Raw genomic sequence first — 20159 nt, forward strand, 5'->3', positions numbered from 1 at the left:
AAATTTAAGTGTGCCATCTATTCCCACTGGATGTTAACTGACACAGGCTCATTCATATACTACTGAGAAAATTCCTGAAGAATTAATTCCATTACTTCTATTAATGTTAACAGCACTAATTTTCAATTCAAGGAAGAGATATATAGACTCTCTAACTGATAATTTTGTGAAACCACTAAATGTATACACTCAAACTTCTAAAGAAATCATTTCCAGGAACATTGAGCCTTATGCCCAGGAATGTATTATATATTTTTTGAAATGTTGAGTTTTACAAAGGTAATCTCTGATGTGCTTACTTGCCTAATGCCTGTCTTCCCTACTGGACTGTAAAGTCCATGACACCAGGACACTCTTTTGTTCACTGCTATATCCTCAGTGACCAGGACAATACCCCTCAAATAGTAGATACTCAACAAATGTTTTTTTTATTTAATGAATGGTTGAATTATGGTTCCTTGATAGTCAAAAGCAGTACTAAAAACAATTAACCATCATGGAATACTGATGAGTCATTCTTTTAATTAGAGGCAGATGTAATGGAGCAGGCATTGGACAGTTACCTCTGTGAATGATGTGACCTCTTTGGGGCTTACAATCATACCTTTTTGTGAAGGTGGTATGGGAATGTTCACGAATTTTTCAGGGTGTCTGATCAATTATAGAAATAACAGGAAATGGTAAATTTCAACACAGCCTGCACAACATTGTTTGGGCTTTACTTTAGGAAAGGCTTAACATATTCAGAACTGAGGAATCCATATATATCCTTTGCAGAAGTATGCCTGTAATATCAAACCAACCCCTGAAGGCAAGAGGCGATAACATCAAGAAACCTATAAATGCTTTTGATATGAGCACCAGCAGAGATTTCTTAACTTGCTTGAACCTCTATCGAACACATCACCCAGGAGATAACCCTCATCAGTACACCATTTGCGGGGCATTCATTTGCTAACGCTTATGGTCAATCAACAAACATGCATAGCATACCTACTATTTGTCCTCCCTGGCAATGATGAATCATAGTTCATATCTGTGATTGCTCACAGACTAGTGGAGCCACAGTCACAATATAATAATATAAGTACTCTGATAAAGGTATTATTGTTTGTTTTTTTTAAACTTTTTATTTGGAGATAATTTCAAACTTACAGCAAGAGTGCTAGAATAAGAATAGTGTAGGGCTTCCCTGGTGGCGCAGTGGTTGAGAGTCTGCCTGCCAATGCAGGGGACACGGGTTCGAGCCCTGGTCTGGGAAGATCCCACATGCCGCGGAGCAACTGGGCCCGTGAGCCATAATTGCTGAGCCTGCGCGTCTGGAGCCTGTGCTCCGCAGCAGGAGAGGCCGCGATGGTGGGAGGCCCGTGCACTGCGATGAAGAGTGGCCCCTGCTTGCCGCAACTGGAGAGAGCCCTCGCACGGAGACGAGGACCCAACACAACCATAAATAAATAAATTAAAAAAAAAAAAGAATAGTGTAAAGAACACCTATAAACCCTTTTGCTGATTCGAAACCTCAGGAGTTCCCCAGGTGAAATCTGAAACCGGCCCCCTGTACTCAGAGGGCAAGGAGAGACCAAAGAAGAGGCAGACCACCCCAGACTGGTTGGTGGAAGTTTAATAAGCAAGGGAACTTACATAGGAGGGTTGTCTTGGGTGGTCGCAAGACAAGTCCATCTCCACACTCGCTTGCCAGCATCTTAAAAGTTTACATAGAGGCCTAAATTGGGTTCAGTCACTTATTCAGTCCAGGTAGTCTCAACACCTCGCTCTCTCAGGGCTCTGGCCTTGAATCACCTCTGGCTATGGGAGCGGTGGGCGGAATGTACATTCCAAGCAAGGACAGGGGAGGGGGTGAGGAGCCTCCCATTGCTGGGTCCAGCCCTAAGGTCAACTGGCAGTCACATCCTCTTGATGACCTCCTCCAACACCTTTACCCCAGCTTCACTTATTGTTAACTTTTAACCCCATGTGCTTTATCATGTGCATGCTCCATCTATCTATCTGTCTATCTTTTCTCCTGAACTATTTGAGAGAATTATATATCATTGGCCTTCACCCCTAAATACTTCAGTGCATATTTCTGAAGAATATGGTAATATTCTCTTACTTTAACCATACTCCAGTTATGAACTTCAGAAATTTACATTGATACAATACTTGATTATTGTTATTATTATTTTTGGCTACTCCGTGCGGGTTGCGGGATTTTAGCTCCCTGACCAACCAGGGATCGAACCTGTGCCCCCTGCCCTGGAAGTGCGGAGTCCTAACCACTGGACCGCCAGGGAAGTCCCATGATAAAATACTTTAATCTATCATCCCATATTCCAGTTTTAGCAGTTGACCTAATAATGTCTTTTACAGTATTCCCCCCCATCCCCATCCCACCAGTACAGGATCCTGTCTAGGGTCAGATATTGCCTTTAGTTGTTACATGGTGGAGGAGGTCATCGAGAAGATGTGACTGCCAGTTGACAGGCAAGCTGGTCATGGGCTACCAGCATCAGGATTAAGGCATCTACGGTACAAAATTTAAGGAAACACTGAGTTCCACCTGGAGGAGTTTGACAAGTGAATAGGAATATACCTAGCAGAGAAGAGAGATGAGGTCATTTAGGACAAAGGAAACAGCGAGCACAAAGGCAAGGAAGCATGAAGAGCATGGTGAGAAATGCAATGTAGTCACAGTATAGGGTATTTGTTAGGGATGGTCTGGAGATGAGGCTGATAAAGTAGGTTGAGACCAGGATATAAATTGCCTTAGTGCTAAGAGCCTGATCTGGACTTTACCGCATAGGCAGTAAAAAATGTTGAAGATTTTTTTCACACCCTGGATTGTTTAACTCACTCGGTCATCAAGTTGCATCAACTCTACTTCTACACTGCTTCCCTTTAAGGGTTTTAATCACAGGAGTAACATGATTATAATTTTTTTTTAATGAGACAAAACTCGCAACATTGTATAAACTAGACTGGCAGGATGAGTGATAAGAAAGGTGGAAGCTGAGTCAGGTGAGGAGGCTCATCAAGCGAGAGAGGTGATAAAGAACTGAATTGAGAAAACAGTAACAGGAAGATAGAAAAGGAAGGGGAAAATGTTTATGAGATAGAATTAGTTAAGATAACAGAATAGACAATGGGAGAAACCCAATGATAGATGAGGAGGGAGGGAGGGAGGGAAGGGAGGAAGGAAGGAGGAAGGGAGAGAGGGAGGAAGAGGAGGGATGAAAGAAGGAGGAAAAGGGAGGGAGAGATAGAAGGGAGAAGGGAAAGAAGGAAAATAAAGAAAAAAAAGAAAAGAGGGAAGGAGGAAGGTAGGGAAGAAAGGAAAATAAATTTAAAAAGGAATGAAAGAAAGAAGCAAGAAAGAGAGAGAAGGAAGAAAGGAAGGGGGAGGGACTAAGGGTAGGGAGGGAACAGGAGAGGGAGGTGAGGACAGAGGGAGGAAGGAAAAAACATTCCGAGCATCAGTTCCGAGAAGAGAGATAGGCTATAAAACGGGAAGACTTCCTTTGTGACAGGAATCCCTAACAAAGAGATAGAAAGGCAGTAAATACAAGTGATGAAAAGTGTGAGCTTTGGAATCAGACAGGCCTTGGGCCTCTCTCGTGTCTAGATGTCTTCTGCCTAGGTGGCACATTGCAGTTCTTTCCTACCATGCTGATGTGGCTTAGTTCTACAATCCTCCTGCTTCCAAAAATCTCCAGGCAACAAACAGCCACAACTCCCTTACTTGAAGGTTCCAGCAGTTAAACAGGGTTGGGTCGCTGAAAAAGACCCAAAGGACCCAACATGACAATGCTTACAATTGTACAGTTTATTACAGGAGAAGGGTGCAACAGAGCTAGAAAGTAAGGATATGCGTCACAGGCAAAGGCTGTTTGAAAGGAGTGTGGAGAGGCCAGGAGCAAGCTCCAAGTGTCCTCTGTAAGGGCCATGGCAGGACACTTTCTCTCTCAGATCAGGGACTACAGAAGTTCGACCCCAGAGCCCTGGGTAGGAATAGGGTGTGTGGCATCAAAACCAGGTGCAAATAATCAATCTCACTATTGTGAAAAATAAACACTTTGAGTATCCAGAATATATAAAGAACTCTTACAGTGCAACAATAAAAAGACAAATAACCCAATTTAAAAATGGCCAAGCATCTGAAAAAACATTTATCTAAAGAAGACATACAAATGGCCAATAAGCCATGAAAAAATGCTCAACATCATTAGGCATTAGGGAAATGACAACCAGAATCAGGAGGTACTACCTCACAGCCACTAAGATGGCTATAATTTTAAAACAAACAAACAAAAAACAGTGAAAAATAAGTATTGGCAAGGATCTGGAGAAATGGAAACCCTCAGACATAGTGGTGAGAATGTAAAATAGTGCAGTCACTTTGGAAAACAGTTTGGCAAATTCTTAAAAAAGTTAAATACAGAGCTGCCATATGACCCAGCAGTTCCACTCCTAGGTATATACCCAAGAAAATGGAAAACATAAGTTCACATAAAAACTTGTACAGACACACCTCATCTTATTGTACTTCACTTTATTACTCTTCACAGATACTGTGTTTTTTACAAACTGAAGGTTTGTGGCCACCCTGCATCCAGCAATTCTGTTGGCGCCATTTTTCCAACAGCACTTGCTCACTTCATGTCTCTGAGTCACACTTTGGTAATTCTCGAAATATTTCAAACCTTTTCATTATTATTATAATTGTTATGGTGATCTGTGATCAGTGATCTTTGACATTACCATTGCAAAAAGATTACGACTTGCTGAAGGCTCAGATGATGGTTGGCATTTTTTAGCAATAAAGTATTTTTTATTAAGGTGTGTACATTATTTTTTTTACATAATACTATTGCACACCTGATAGACTATAACATAGCGTAAATATGACTTTCATATGCCCTGGGAAACCAAAAAACCTCATGTGACTCACTTTATTGGGATATTTGCTTTATCGCAGTGATCTGGAACCAAACCCATAATATCTACGAGGTGCGCCTGTACATCAATGTTCATAGCAGCATTATTCATAATAACCAAAAAGGATGAACAACCCAAATGTCCATCAACTGATGAATGGATAAACAAAATGTGGTATATCTGTAAATGGAATATTATACAGCCATAAAAAGGAATGAAGTACTTGGGCTTCCCTGGTGGCGCAGTGGTTGAGAATCTGCCTGCTAATGCAGGGGACACGGGTTCGAGCCCTGGTCTGGGAAGATCCCACATGCCGCGGAGCAACTAGGCCCGTGAGCCACGACTACTGAGCCTGCGCATCTGGAGCCTGTGCTCCTCAACAAGAGAGGCCGCGATAGTGAGAGGCCCGCGCACCGCGATGAAGAGTGGCCCCCGCTTGCCGTAACTAGAGAAAGCCCTAGCACAGAAACGAAGACCCAACATAGCAATCAATCAATCAATAAAATAAATCTTAAAAAAAAAAAAAAAGGAATGAAGTACTGACACAGGCTACAAACATGGAGGAAACTTGACAGTGTTTTCCTAAGTGAAAGAAGCCAGTAACAAAGGCCACATATTGTGATTCCATATGTATATGAAATGTCCAGAATAGGAAAATGCATAAAGACAGAGAGTAAGTAGCTCAATGGTTGCTAGGGGATGGAGGGAGGGGGAAATTGGGAAACATGGGGTTTCTTTTAAGCGTGATTAAAATATTTTGGAATTAGACGGTGATGGTTGTATAATATTGTGATTACACTAAAAACCATTGAACTGTACACTTTAAAATGGCAAATTTTATGTTATGTGAATTTATTTTCAATTAAAAATAAGTAAAACAATGCTGACATTGTAGTGCAAAGTGCCCTGAAATTCCTGGGACCCATGGTCACAAAGTCACACTAGTAATCAATACATTTTATACTTTGGCCAGGGACCACTACCAGTTAAGAACTTTGGCAAAGCAGCTCAGGGTTAATTTCAGGCTTATCGAATTTCTCATTATATGCAGCCTGCACATAAGGCTTGGCCCTTACAGAGGGTTAGAACAGCATTAACCCTCACAGCATAGCTGCCAAGCACAGGGACCCCAAACCAGAGCTGAGACCCAACTCCTCTAAGATAAGCCCTCCAGAAGAGGGCCCAACCCATGCCACCTCCAGGCAGCCCTCACCACCACCCCTGCAGGCCAGATGCAGATGCACAGTCCCACTGCTTACGTCCTGGTGGGGCTGCGACTCTGACCAAAGCCCCCTTAATGTCCTCTGCTCCCAACAGCAGAAGGGAAGGGAGCCCTGCTTGAGACTGACACTCCTTCCAGTGCCACCGAGGGTGACCACCTGTCCCGGTTTGCCCAGGGCTCTGTCCCGCTTTGAAAATGGAAAGTCTGGCTGCTGGGGAAACCCCCCAGTCGCGGGGAAGGGGGCGAGGCCGCCCCTGACCCCCGTGATGGAATGTGGACCGCCCGCTCCTGTGGAGGGGGCCCGGGCTCTGCCTGCAGGGAGGGGCCCGGCTCCCCTCAGTGGCCAGAAGTCATCGGAGCCCTGCACTTGACCTGAGACTGCAGGGCCACTCCTGCTCATTCTACTGCAGTTGGGCGCTCCTGCCTCCAAGCCGCTGATGCAGCCTTGGCTCTTCTGCCTGCCAAATTGTCTCTACTAACAGCGGGAATTCAAGGGCCCTTCAGGCCTCTCCTGATGGCTAAGTCTGCCCCGACGCCTCTCAGCTGACTCAACAAACATCACGGAGCCCTCACCGGGGTTATTAGAGGTGGCCCTTGCTGCCACTCGCTGGCGCTGGCGGCGCCTCCCCTCCTGCTGCTCCGGGGAGCGCAGGGATCCTGCGCAGGGCCCCGCTGCTCCCTGTGCTTCCAAACACGCAGGCCTCCAGCTCCAGAGATGCCCGGTTTTATCGAGCCCTGGCTCAGAGCCAGGCACCAAGCCCTGTCGTGAGGACCCGGAGGTGAGAACCAGGGTGCTCCTGCCCGCGAGGACCTAAGGTCTAGAGGCGGAGAGATGTTCGCCCCGAATGCCGGTCACACTGTGCTGGAGAGGCGAGTCCAGGTGCTGGGGGCTGGGTCTGCCAGAGCTTCTTGGGGAGGGACACCTGAGAGTTGTGCAAAGAAGGGGGGAGGTCCTCAGGGGCGCAGAGGACAGCATCCACGGGGGCACGGGATGGCACAAGGGGTGTGCAGAGAAGTGGCGAGGGGCAGGAGCAGTACCCAGGGACCTGAGGGAAGAGAGAGTTTCACGGAGGAAGCTGGGATGCAGTGCCCGATCCCCCAACCAGGTACAATGGGTGAAGGCTGGAAAAGCACCTTTTGGATGTGGCAACTGGTGATCTCAGGAGACTCCTGAGGGCAGAGGCCAGCTTTCGGGGCGGGGGGTGGGGAGGCAGTTGGGGTAGAGGAGTGAATGGGAAGTGAGGAGGTAGAGGTGGGACTATAGACTGCTCTTCTAAAGCTTGGCTCTGATATGAATAGAAAGAGGAGTAGAGGGGCTTCCCTGGTGGCACAGTGGTTAAGAATCCGCCTGCCAATGCAGGGCACACGGGTTCGAGCCCTGGTCCAGGAAGATCCCACATGCCGCGGAGCAACTAAGCCTGTACGCCAGAACCACTGAGCCTGCGCTCTAGAGCCCGCGAGCCACAACTAGTAAAGCCCGCGCACCTAGAGCCCGTGCTCCGCAACAAGAGAAGCCACCGCAATGAGAAGCCCGAGCGCCACAACGAAGAGTAGTCCCCGCTCGCCACAACTAGAGAAAAGCCCGCGTACAGCAACGAAGACCCAACACAGCCAAAAAAAATAAATATAAATAAAATAAATAAATTTATAAAAAAAAAAGAAAGAGGAGTAGAAAGGGCTGGCTTTGGTGTTTGGGATGGAAAAGGTGTCACAGGTTATAATGGGGGGCATTGGGGAAGGACCTAGTAGGAAAGGAGTATATGAGAAATGAAGAGAGAGAAGAGAGGGTTCTGGCTTGCGGCTGGGGCCAGGCACACTGCAGGGGGCTGAGGGTGAGGTCTCAGGCTGAACCATGTCTCTCATTTGTTACCCTGAGCAGCTGAGAATGCAGTCCCTGTTCTGAGGGGTGGCATGTGCACAAAGCCTGGTCTAAGCAAGGATGTCCTGTGCCTTGTTGGGTAGGGGTCCAGGCAGGGTACAGCCCTGCAGGCAGTTGTTTCAGCCGGTGTTGGAACCAGCATCACAATTTGTTCTGCTGAGCAAGTGGGGGCATGGGGTATGGCTGGGGGCTGTCTCATGGTTTACCAAACACTGGGCAGGGATCCTTGTCCAGGTCTGATTGGGGAGGCCCTTCTCAGAGTATCCTGAGCAATGGTTTGGGTATGACTCATGTTCTGATGGTTCCTGGTATGCCAAATGGGTGTGTGTTGACTTAGCCCTATACACCCTCTGAGGTTGTATTGTCTGTTGGGCTCTTGTTCTTGTTTGAGTTTGAATCTGGCCCTTGGCGTGTTACGCATTGGGTTCTGGCCTGACAGATGGCTATTTCTTGGAAAACTTTAAAGATACGTGGGTGGAGGCCCGGTTCTCAAGTAAGAGCTGTCTCCTGATTTGCTGAGCAATGTATGGGTCTGAGCACTGAACAGTGACCGAAGCAGGACAATGTCAAGGTGTACTGAATGTTCAATGGGTTTAGGCTTTCATGAGATATGGCTGTCCCCACATAGGGTAAAGGTGAGCTGTGTATGTACTGTGGCCAGTGCATGAGCTTTCACTTCGGCTTGCAGAGTAGTGCTAGGGACACTTACATGGGCTGCCTAGCTAGCTATGTATTGACTAGCAGTGAGATATAGGGTGAAGATGGTCCTAAAGGGTTAAGAAGTGTTATGTGTGTCAGCCTTCGTCTGAGTTTGGATGGGGGCAGGCCTCGTGGTTTTTTAGCTGTAGGTTCAGCTCCAGGAAGGGGACATATTATAATATGCTGAGTGGTGGCAGGATATGGGTCCCTGTCTGGGTGGATGCTACACATCCCATCAGCAGTACAACCAATATGCCCATTTCCGCTGGAACAGCATAACGCACTCCTCCACAGAGCAGGTTCATTCTGAAGTAACTATGGCTTTCATACACAATACTTTATTCTTCCTATATCAGTCACATCAATAGCTTCAACTTGCGGGCCAGGGTGTCCTCCCAAACATTCATTCCGCCCAGATACTAAGAAATCTGGATAACAAACAAGTAGCGAGGAACTTCCCTTTCACCACTCTCATTAACTCTTTGCCTTTCCTCTTTGGCTTCTCTACCAGTCACTCCTCTGTCATCCCCAGTGGTAGTTTTAGAAACACAGGGTACACGTACTGCCCTGGTGGTACCAGCTCTCAAGAGAGTACATTTCCCCTGTGTACTGGATTGAATAGAGTCCCCCAAAATTCATGTCCATCTGAAACCTGTGAATGTGACATCATTTGGAAATAGGGTCTTTGCAGAGGTAATCAAGTTTAGCTGAGGTCACAATGTGTTAGGATAGGCCCTAAATCCAATATGACTGGTGTCTTTATGAGAAGAGGAAATTTTGGACACAGACACACAGAGAGGAGAATGCCATGTGAAGACAGACACTGGAATGATGCATCAACAAGCCAAGGAATGCAGGCAACCACCAGAAGTTAAGAAGAAGCAAGGAAGGATTCTTCCCTAGAGCTTTGGAGGGAGCGTGACTCTGCTGGTACCTTGATTTCAGACTTCCAGCCTCCAGAACTGTGGGAGAATAAGTGTCTGTTGTTTAAAACCACTCAGTTTGAGAGTGGCTTCAAGATGGCGGAGGAGTAAGACATGGAGATCACCTTCCTCCCCACAAATACATCAAAACTACATCTCCTACAGAACACTTACTGAACGCTGGCAGAAGACCTCAGACTTCCCAAAAGGCAAGAAACTCCCCACATACCTGGGTAGGGCAAAAGAAAAAAGAAAAAACAGAGACAAAAGAATAGGGACGGGACCTGCACCAGTGGGAGGGAGCTGTGAAGGAGGAAAGGTTACCACACACTAGGAAGCCCCTTCACTGGCGGAGATGAAGGGTTGGGTGGGTGGGGCAGAAGCTTCGGAGCCACGGAGGAGAGCGCAGCAACAGGGGTGCAGAGGGCAAAGCGGAGAGATTCCTGCACAGAGGATCAGTGCGACCAGCACTCACCAGCCCGAGAGGCTTGTCTGCTCACCCGCCGGGGCGGGCAGGGGCTGGGAGCTGAGGCTCGGGCTTCGGTCGGATCCCAGGGAGAGGACTGAGGTCGGCTGCGTGAACACAGCCTGAAGGGGGCTAGTGTGCCACGGCTAGCCGGGAGGGAGTCCGGGAAAAACTCTGGACCTGCCTAAGAGGCAAGAGACCATTGTTTCAGTGTGCACGAGGAGAGGGGATTCAGAGCACCACCTAAATGAGCTCCAGAGATGGGCACGAGCCACGGCTATCAGCGTGGACCCCAGAGACAGGCATGAAATGCTAAGGCTGCTGCTGCCGCCACCAAGAACCCTGTGTGCAAGCACAGGTCACCATCCACACCACACCTCCTGGGAGCCTGTGCAGCCCGCCACTGCCAGGGTCCCGTGATACAGGGACAACTTCCCCGGGAGAACACACAGCATGTCTCAGGCTGGTGCAACGTCATGCCGGCCTCTGCCGCCGCAGGCTCACCCCGCATTCCGTAACTCTCCCTCCCCCCGGCCTGAATGAGCCAGAGCCCCGTTATCAGCTGCTCCTTTAAGCCCCTCCTGTCTGGGAGAAAAACAGACGCCCTCAGGTGACCCACATGCAGAGGCGGGGCCAATCCAAAGCTGAACCCCAGGAGCTGTGCAAAGAAAGAAGAGAAAGGGAAATTTCTCCCAGCAACCTCAGGAGCAGCAGATTAAATCTCCACAGTCAACTTGATGTACCCTGCATCTGTGGAATACCTGAATAGACAACGAATTATCCCAAAATTGAGGCGGCGGACTTTGGGAGCAACTATAGACTTGGGGTTTGCTTTCTGCATCTAATTTGTTTCTAGTTTTATGTTTACCTTAGTTTAGTATTTAGAGCTTATTATCATTGGTAGATTTGTTAACTGATTTGGTTGCTCTCTTCTTTTCTTTATTTTATATATATATATATATTTTTTCCTTTTTCTCTTTTTGTGAGTGTGTATGTGTATGCTTTGGTGTGTGATTTTGTCTGTAGAGCTTTGCTTTTGCCATTTGTCCTAGGGTTCTGACTGTCCTTTTTTTTTTTTAATAGTTTTTAGCGCTTGTTATCATTGGTGCATTTGTTTTTTGGTTTGGTTGCTCTCTTCTTTCTTTCTCTCTTTTTTTTTATTACTTTTTTTTATTTTTAATAATATTTTTCTATTTTAATAACTTTATTTTTCTTTCTTTCTTCCCTTTTTTTCCTCCCTTTCCTTCTGAGCCATGTGGCTGACAAGGTCTTGGTGCTCTGGCCAGGTGTCAGGCCTGAGTCTCTGAGGTGTGAGAGACAACTTCAGGACATTAGTCCAACAGAGACCTCCCTGCCCCACGTAATATCAAATGGCGTAAGCTCTCCCAGAGATCTCCATCTCAATGCTAAGACCCAGCTCACTCAACGACCAGAAAGCTACAGTGCTGGACACCCTATGCCAAACTAGCAAGACAGGAACTCAAACTCACCCATTAGCAGAGAGGCTGCCTAAAATCATAATAAGTTCACAGACACCCCAAAACACACCACCAGATGCAGCCCTGCCCACCACAAAGACAAGATCCAGCCTCATCCACCAGAACACAGGCACTAGTCCCCTCCACCAGGAAGCCTACACAACCTACTGAACCAACCTTACCAACTGGGAGCAGACACCAAAAACAACGGGAAATACGAACATGCAGCCTGCGAAACGGAGACCCCAAACACAGTAAGTTAAGCAAAATGAGAAGACAGAGAAATACGCAGCAGATGAAGGAGCAAGGTAAAAACCCACCAGACCAAACAAACGAAGAGGAAATAGGCAGTCTACCAGAAAAAGAATTCAGAGTAATGACAGTAAAGATGATCCATAATCTTGGAAATAAAATGGAGAAAATACAAGAAATGTTTAACAAGGACCTAGAAGAACTAAAGAGCAAACAGACAATGATGAACAACACAATAAATGAAATTAAAAATTCTCTAGAAGGAATCAATGGCAGAATAACTGAGGCAGAAGAACGGATAAGTGACCTGGAAGATAAAATAGTGGAAATAACTACTGCAGAGCAGAATAAAGAAAAAAGAATGAAAAGAATTGAGGACAGTCTCAGAGACCTCTGGGACAACATTAAACGCACCAACATTCAAATTATAGGGGTCCCAGAAGAAGAAGGGAAAAAGAAAGGGACTGTGAAAATATTTGAAGAGCTTATAGTTGAAAACTTCTTTAATATGGGTAAGGAAATAGTGAATCAAGCCCAGGAAGCACAGAGAGTCCCATACAGGATAACTGCAAGGAGAAACACGCCAAGACACATATTAATCAAACTATCTAAAATTAAATACAAAGAAAAAATATTAAAAGCAGCAAGGGAAAAGCAACAATTAACATACAAGGGAATCCCCATAAGGTTAATAGCTGATCTTTCAGCAGAAACTCTGCAAGCCAGAAGGGAGTGGCAGGACATATTTAAAGTGATGAAAGGGAAAAACCTACAACCAGGATTACTCTAACCAGCAAGGATCTCATTCAGATTCGATGGAGAGATTAAAAGCTTTTCAGACAAGCAAAACTAAGAGAATTCAGCAGCACTAAACCAGCTCTACAGCAAATGCTAAAGGAACTTCTCTAGGCAAGAAACACAAAAGAAGGAAAAGACCTACAATAACAAAACTAAAACAATTAAGAAAATGGTAATAGGAACATGCATATCGATAATTACCTTAAATGTAAATGGATTAAATGCTCCAACCAAAAGATATAGACTGGCTGAATGGATACAAAAACAAGACCCATACATATGCTGTCTACAAGAGACCCACTTCAGACCTAGGGACACATACAGACTGAAAGTGAGGGGATGGAAAAAGATATTCCATGCAAATGGAAATCAAAAGAAAGCTGGAGTAGAAATTCTCGTATCAGACAAAATAGACTTTAAAATAGACTATTACAAGAGACAAAGAAGGACACTACATAATGATCAAGGGTTCAATACAAGAAGAAGATAAAACAATTGTAAATATTTAGGCACCCAACATAGGAGCCCCTCAATACATAAGACAAATGTTAACAGCCATAAAAGGGGAAATCGACAGTAACACAATCATAGTAGGGGACTTTAACACCCCACTTTCACCAATGGACAGATCATCCAAAATGAAAATAAATAAGGAAACACAAGCTTCAAATGATACATTAAACAAGATGGACTTAATTGATATTTATAGGACATTCCATCCAAAAACAGTAGATTACACTTTCTTCTCAAGTGCTCATGGAACATTTTCCAGGATACATCATATCTTGGGTCACAAACCAAGCCTTAGTAAATTTAAGAAAATTGAAATCCTATCAAGTATCTTTTCCGACCACAACGCTATGAGACTAGATATCAATTACAGGAAAAAAATCTGTAAAAAATACAAACACATGGAGGCTAAACAATACAGTACTAAATAATCGAGAGATCACTGAAGAAATCAAAGAGGAAATCAAAAACTACCTAGAAACAAATGACAATGAAAACACGACAACCCAAAACCTATGGGGTGCAGCAAAAGCGGTTCTAAGAGGTAAGTTCATAGCAATACAATCCTACCTTAAGAAACAAGAAACATCTCAAATAAACAACCTAACCTTACACCTAAAGCAATTAGAGAAAGCAGAACAAAAAACCCCAAAGTTAGCAGAAGGAAAGAAATCATAAAGATCAGATCAGAAATAAATGAAAAAGAAATGAAGGAAACAATAGCAAAGATCAGTAAAACTAAAAGGTGGTTCTTTGAGAAGATAAAAATAATTGATAAACCATTAGCCAGACTCATCAAGAAAAAAAAAGAGAAGACTCAAATCAATAGAATTAGAAATGAAAACGGAGAAGTGACAGCTGACACTACAAAAATACAAAGGATCATGAGAGATTACTACAAGCAACTATATGTCAATAAAATGGACAACTTGGAAGAAATGGACAAATTCTTAGAAAAGCACAACCTTCTGAGACTGAACCAGGAAGAAATAGAAAATATAAACAGACCAATCACAAGCACTGAAATTGAGACTGTGGTTAAACATCTTCCAACAAACAAAAGCCCAGGGCCAGATGGCTTCACAGGCGAATTCTATCAAACATTTAGAGAAGAGCTAACACCTATCCCTCTCAAACTCTTCCAAAATATAGCAGAGGGAGCAACACTCCCAAACTCATTCTATGAGGCCACTGTCACCCTGATACCAAAACCAGACAAGGATACCACAAAAAAAGAAAACTACAGGCCAATATCACTGATGAACACAGATGCAAAAATCCTCAACAAAATACTAGCAAACAGAATCCAACAGCACATTAAAAGGATCATACACCATGATCAAGTGGGGTTTATCCCAGGAATGCAAGGATTCTTCAATATATGCAAATCAATCAATGTGATAAAACATATTAGCCAATTGAAGGAGAAAAACCATATTATCATCTCAATAGTTGCAGAAAAATCTTTTGACAGAATTCAACACCCATTTATAAAAACTCTCCAGAACACAGGCATACAGGGACCTTACCTCAACATAATGAAGGCCATATATGACAAACCCACAGCCAACATCGTTCTCAATGGTGAAAAACTGAAACTATTTCCACTAAGATCAGGAACAAGACAAGGTTGCCCACTCTCACCACTGTTATTCAACATAGTTTTGGAAGTTTTAGCCACAGCAATCAGAGAAGAAAAAGAAATAAAAGGAATCCAAATCAGAAAAGAAGAAGTAAAACTGTCACTGTTTGCAGATAACATGATACTATACATCAAGAATCCTAAAGATGCTACCAGAAGACTACTAGAGCTAATCAATGAATTTGCTAAAGTAGCAGGATACAAAATTAATGCACAGAAATCTCTTGCATTCCTATACACTAATGATGAAAAATCTGAAAGAGAAATTAAGGAAACACTCCCATTTACCATTACAACAAAAAGAATAAAACACCTAGGAATAAACCTTCCTAAGGAGACAAAAGACCTGTTTGCAGAAAACTATAAGACACTGATGAAAGAAATGAAGGATGATACAAACAGATGGAGAGATATACCATGTTCTTGCACTGGAAGGATCAACATTGTGAAAATGAATATACTACCCAAAGCAATATACAGATTCAATGCAATCCCTATCAAACTACCACTGCCATTTTTTACAGAACTAGAAAAAAATTTCACAATTTGTATGGAAACACAAAAGACACCGAATAGACAAAGCAATCTTGAGAAAGAAAAAAGGAGTTGGAGGAATCAGACTCCCTGACTTCAGACTACACTACAAAGCTACAGTAATTAAGACAATATGGTACTGGCACAAAAACAGAAATATAGATCAATGGAACAGGACAGAAAGCCCAGAGATAAACTCACGCACATATGGTCACCTTACCTTTGATAAAGGAGGCAAGAATATACAATGGAGAAAAGACAGCCTCTTTAACAAGTGGTGCTGGGAAAACTGGACAGCTACATGTAAAAGAATGAAATTAAACACTCCCTAACACCATACACAAAAATAAACTCCAAATGGATTAAAGACCTAAATGTAAGGCCAGACACTATAAATCTCTTAGAGGAAACCATAGGCAGAACACTCCATGACAGAAATCACAGCAAGATCCTTTTTGACCCACCTCCTAGAGAAATGGAAATAAACACAAAAATAAACAAATGGGACTTAATGAAACTTAAAAGATTTTGCACAGCAAAGGAAACCATAAACAAGACAAAAAGACAACCCTTAGAATGGGAGAAAATATTTGCAAACAAAGCAACTGACAAAGGATTAATCTCTAAAATATACAAGCAGCTCATGCAGCTCATTATCAAAAAAACAAACAACCTAATCCAAAAATGGGAAGAAGACCTAAATAGACATTTCTCCAAAGAAAATATACAGATTGCCAAGAAACACATGAAAGGATGCTCAACATCACTAATCATTAGAGAAATGCAAATCAAAACTACAATGAGGTATCACCTCACACCAGTCAGAATGGCCATTATCAAAAACTCTATGAACAATAAATGCTGGAGAGGGTGTGGAGAAAAGTGAACTCTATTGCACTGTTGGTGGGAATGTAAATTGATACAGGCACTATGGAGAACAGTATGGAGGTTCCTCAAAAAACTAAAAATAGAACTACCATACGACCCAGCAATCCCACTACTGGGCATATACCCTGAGAAAACCATAATTCAAAAAGAGTCATGTACCAAAATGTTCATTGCAGCTCTATTTACAATAGCCAGGACATGGAAGCAACCTAAGTGTCCATCAACAGATGAATGGATAAAGAAGACGTGGCACATATATACAATGGAATATTACTCAGCCATAAAAACAACCAAAATTGAGTCTTTTGTAGTGAGGTGGATGGACCTAGGGACTGTCATACAGAGTGAAGTAGGTCAGAAATAGAAAAGCAAATACCGTATGCTAACACATATATATGGAATTTAAAAAAAAAAAAAGGTTCTGAAGAACCTAGGGCCAGGACAGGAATAAAGACACAGACATAGAGAATGGACTTGAGGACACGAGGAGTGGGAAGGGTAAGCTGGGACGAAGTGAGAGAGTGGAATGGACATATATACACTACCAAATGTAAAATAAATAGCTAGTGGGAAGCAGCTGCATAGCACAGGGAGATCAGCTCGGTGCTTTGTGTCCACCTAGAGGGGTGGGATAGGGAAGGTGGGAGGGAGACGCAAGAGGGAAGGGATATGGGGATGTATGTATATGTATAGCTGATTCACTTTGTTATACAGCAGAAAGTAACACACCATTGTAAAGCAATTATACTCCAATAAAGATGTTAAAAAAAAACACAAAACACTCAGTTACAGGTAACTTGTTACAGGAGCTATAGGAAACTAACTCACGTTGTTTCTATTTCTTTTTGGTTAGACGCTGCCTAAATGTTGAGGATTTCTTTTAATTTCTCTAGTTACGTTCCTCTTTGGACAAGTGAGTATAATTTAACCAACCGGATTTCATCTAACATCTACATCTGTCAAGCAACTGGGACTGCTAATATATTACCAGTGCATGTTAGCCAAGTAGTACCTATTTAAAATAGGACTGAGATTACTTTCATAGCATAACAAGTTAATTTTAAAATTTACGACTGTTTTAAAGCACAGAAAACCTTTTATTCTAAGAGGGAAAGAATTTTTTAAATGCCTGGGGAGGGGCTTCCCTGGTCGCACAGTGGTTAAGAATCCGCCTGCCAATGCAGGGGACACGGGTTTGAGCCCTGGTCCGGGGAGATCCCATTTGCCGCGGAGCAACTAAGCCCATGCGCCACAACTACTGAGCCTGCGCTCTAGAGCCCGTGCTCCACAACAAGAGAAGCCACCGCAATGAGAAGCCCGCGCACCGCAAGGAAGAGTAGCCCCTGCTCTCTGCTACTAGAGAAAGCCTGCGTGCAGGAACGAAGACTCAATGCAGGCAAAAATAAATAAATTAAATAAATAAATAAATAAATTCCTGGGGAGGGACTTCCGTAGTGGCACAGTGGTTAAGAATCCGCCTGCCAATGCAGGGGACACGGATTCGATCCCTGGTCCAGGAAGATCCCACATGCTGCGGAGCAACTAAGCCTGTGTGCCACAACTACTGAGCCCATGTTCCACAACTACTGAAGCCCGCACGCCTAGAGCCTGTGCTCCACAATAAAGAGAAGCCACTGCAATGAGAAGCCTGCGCACTACAAGGAAGAGTAGCCCCCGCTCGCCGCAAGTAGAGAAAGCCCACGTGCAGCAATGAAGACCCAATGCAGCCAAAAATAAGTAAGTAAATAAATAAATTTATTTTAAAAAAATTCCTGGGGTAATGTCTTGTATCAATCCTGCTTGCTCTGTTTTTTCATCTTTTTAATTTTAATAGTATAGTTTTAATCCATTTTCTATGAATAAATTCACTTCATATTTTAAAGAGTTACTGTGTTCTCATTTAGAATTAAATTTCTAGCAATTATTTACTTGGGTTCTAGGTACTATATTTGATGGAGAGAAAACAGATACATAACTTTTTTTTCTATCTCCTTCCCTTCTTTTTTGTAGTTTTTCTGTTTCCTACAAAACACTCTCTCTCTTTTTGCTTCATCCCACTATCAAACACTCCAACAATATGCCTTCTGCTACCCTAAATTCCCCCATTCACATTTCCTTTTGCCAGTTCCCTGCCCTGTCCCAATTTCTCTACTCCCTCTTCCTACCTACTAAGTGTTATTAAAGAAACTCTCTGAATCATACTCTCTGGATTCTGTACAAAGTCAGGCTCTCTAGACACCCTAATGGGTCATAATGAATGGTCCTTGAAATTCAACCCAGGAAAGGTATAACCTTTGGGTCTAAGGCAGCCCCCTGCCTAGCAGATGGTTTGCCAGGATCTGTGCTTCACTTAAAACTCACTGCTTAAGGTTATACAATGTGATGAATCCTCACTTTATTCCTTGAGCTTTAGTAGCTTGCTGGTCTCTCCTTATTTGGATCCCAGCTCCTATCTGTTCACTAATCCATTGCTGAGTGCTGAACCTTGCCCAACACTCATCAATTGCCTTGACTACTGCCATTCCCAGCCAGGACTTTGACTTCTCCACAGGGAGCTTTTTAAAACTCCAATTTATTGAGCTACACACTGTGCTAAATGCCTCACATCCACTATCTTGTTTAATGCTCACAACAACCGAATGAGGTATGAATTACCCTCCTCACCTTCAGCCAACAACCATGCCTTCCATTGTACAGAAAAGGATGAGGACTTCAACATAAGCTTCCTCAATTTCCTTCTTCACCTCAGAGTCTCTCTGGATCTTCAACTGCTCCCGTTCCTTTACTTTCATGATGAAAACATGCCAAATGGGCAGAGACAGAAACAGAGGGGCATTCGAGAGATAGACATGGTCGATCTGTGGTCTCAAGGGGCACAGACCTTAATGGAGTCCATGAGGATCAACAAGAGATGTCTAAAAGGAAGCACCAAGAGCCTTCCAAGAAAGTTTAGAAAGCTGTCATCTAAGTAGATGCTGAAATCAGAAGACAAGGAAAGAGCCCAATAAGGTTTGGGGGATTAAGAGCATAGCATTTCTTGTGGGGCACCTACTGATTTCTGAAAATACCCTTCTTTTTCACTTGGGGTCGGCCAATGTGTAGAGCTTTCACTCTTCAGCCTTTTCAAGGCAATACTCACTTTCCTATCCCTGCCTTTTCTACTTGCCAACTTAATCACTCAGATGGTTTTGCTTTTATCTCTGCAACCACCACTTCTACCTTGATAGCTCCCGACCCCTCCCTGATAAGTTTCACAATAATGACTCCAAATGTCCCAGTTCCCCACCATAGCCAAGGGCCTCAGCCTGCTTTAGCTTTGAGGAAAGTTAATACCACCCTTCTTTACATCCTATCATATTTTGCCACCATCCAAGATAAAGCCCCTTGATCATCTCTTCCTTTCATCTCCACCCTGTTCTGTGCTTCCTCACCTACCCAAATTCCCACTTTACCTCTCCCTCCCAGACCTTTCCACTTGGCCCTAGGGAATTCCCATTCAAAGACAGACAGACTGGGACTTCCCTGGTGGTCCAGTGGGTAAGACTCTGCACTCCCAATGCAGGGGGCCCGGGTTCGATTCCTGGTCGGGGAACTAGATCCTGCACGCATGCTGCAACTAAGAGTCCACATGCCACAACTAAAAGATCCCACATGCCTCAACTAAGACCCAGCACAGCCAAAATAAGTAAATAAATACGTAAATAAATAAATATTTTTAAAAAAAGATAAGACTCTCTTCCATGGAAACTCTCTCACTTTCTGACCTTAAATGAAACATGGTTCTCTCCTCAAGATACCACTCTCCCTGCATCTCCCTCCAGTGGAGGCTGCTCGTTCATTCTCCACATATTACAGTTGGCATTCTCCTCCTACCTCATCACTACTTCCAAGCCATAACTCTTTCAATGTTGCTTCCTTGAAGTTATTCCATCT

The sequence above is a fragment of the Balaenoptera ricei genome, chromosome X, assembly GCF_028023285.1.
Source record: "Balaenoptera ricei isolate mBalRic1 chromosome X, mBalRic1.hap2, whole genome shotgun sequence".
In the NCBI taxonomy this organism is placed as follows: Eukaryota; Metazoa; Chordata; class Mammalia; order Artiodactyla; family Balaenopteridae; genus Balaenoptera; species Balaenoptera ricei.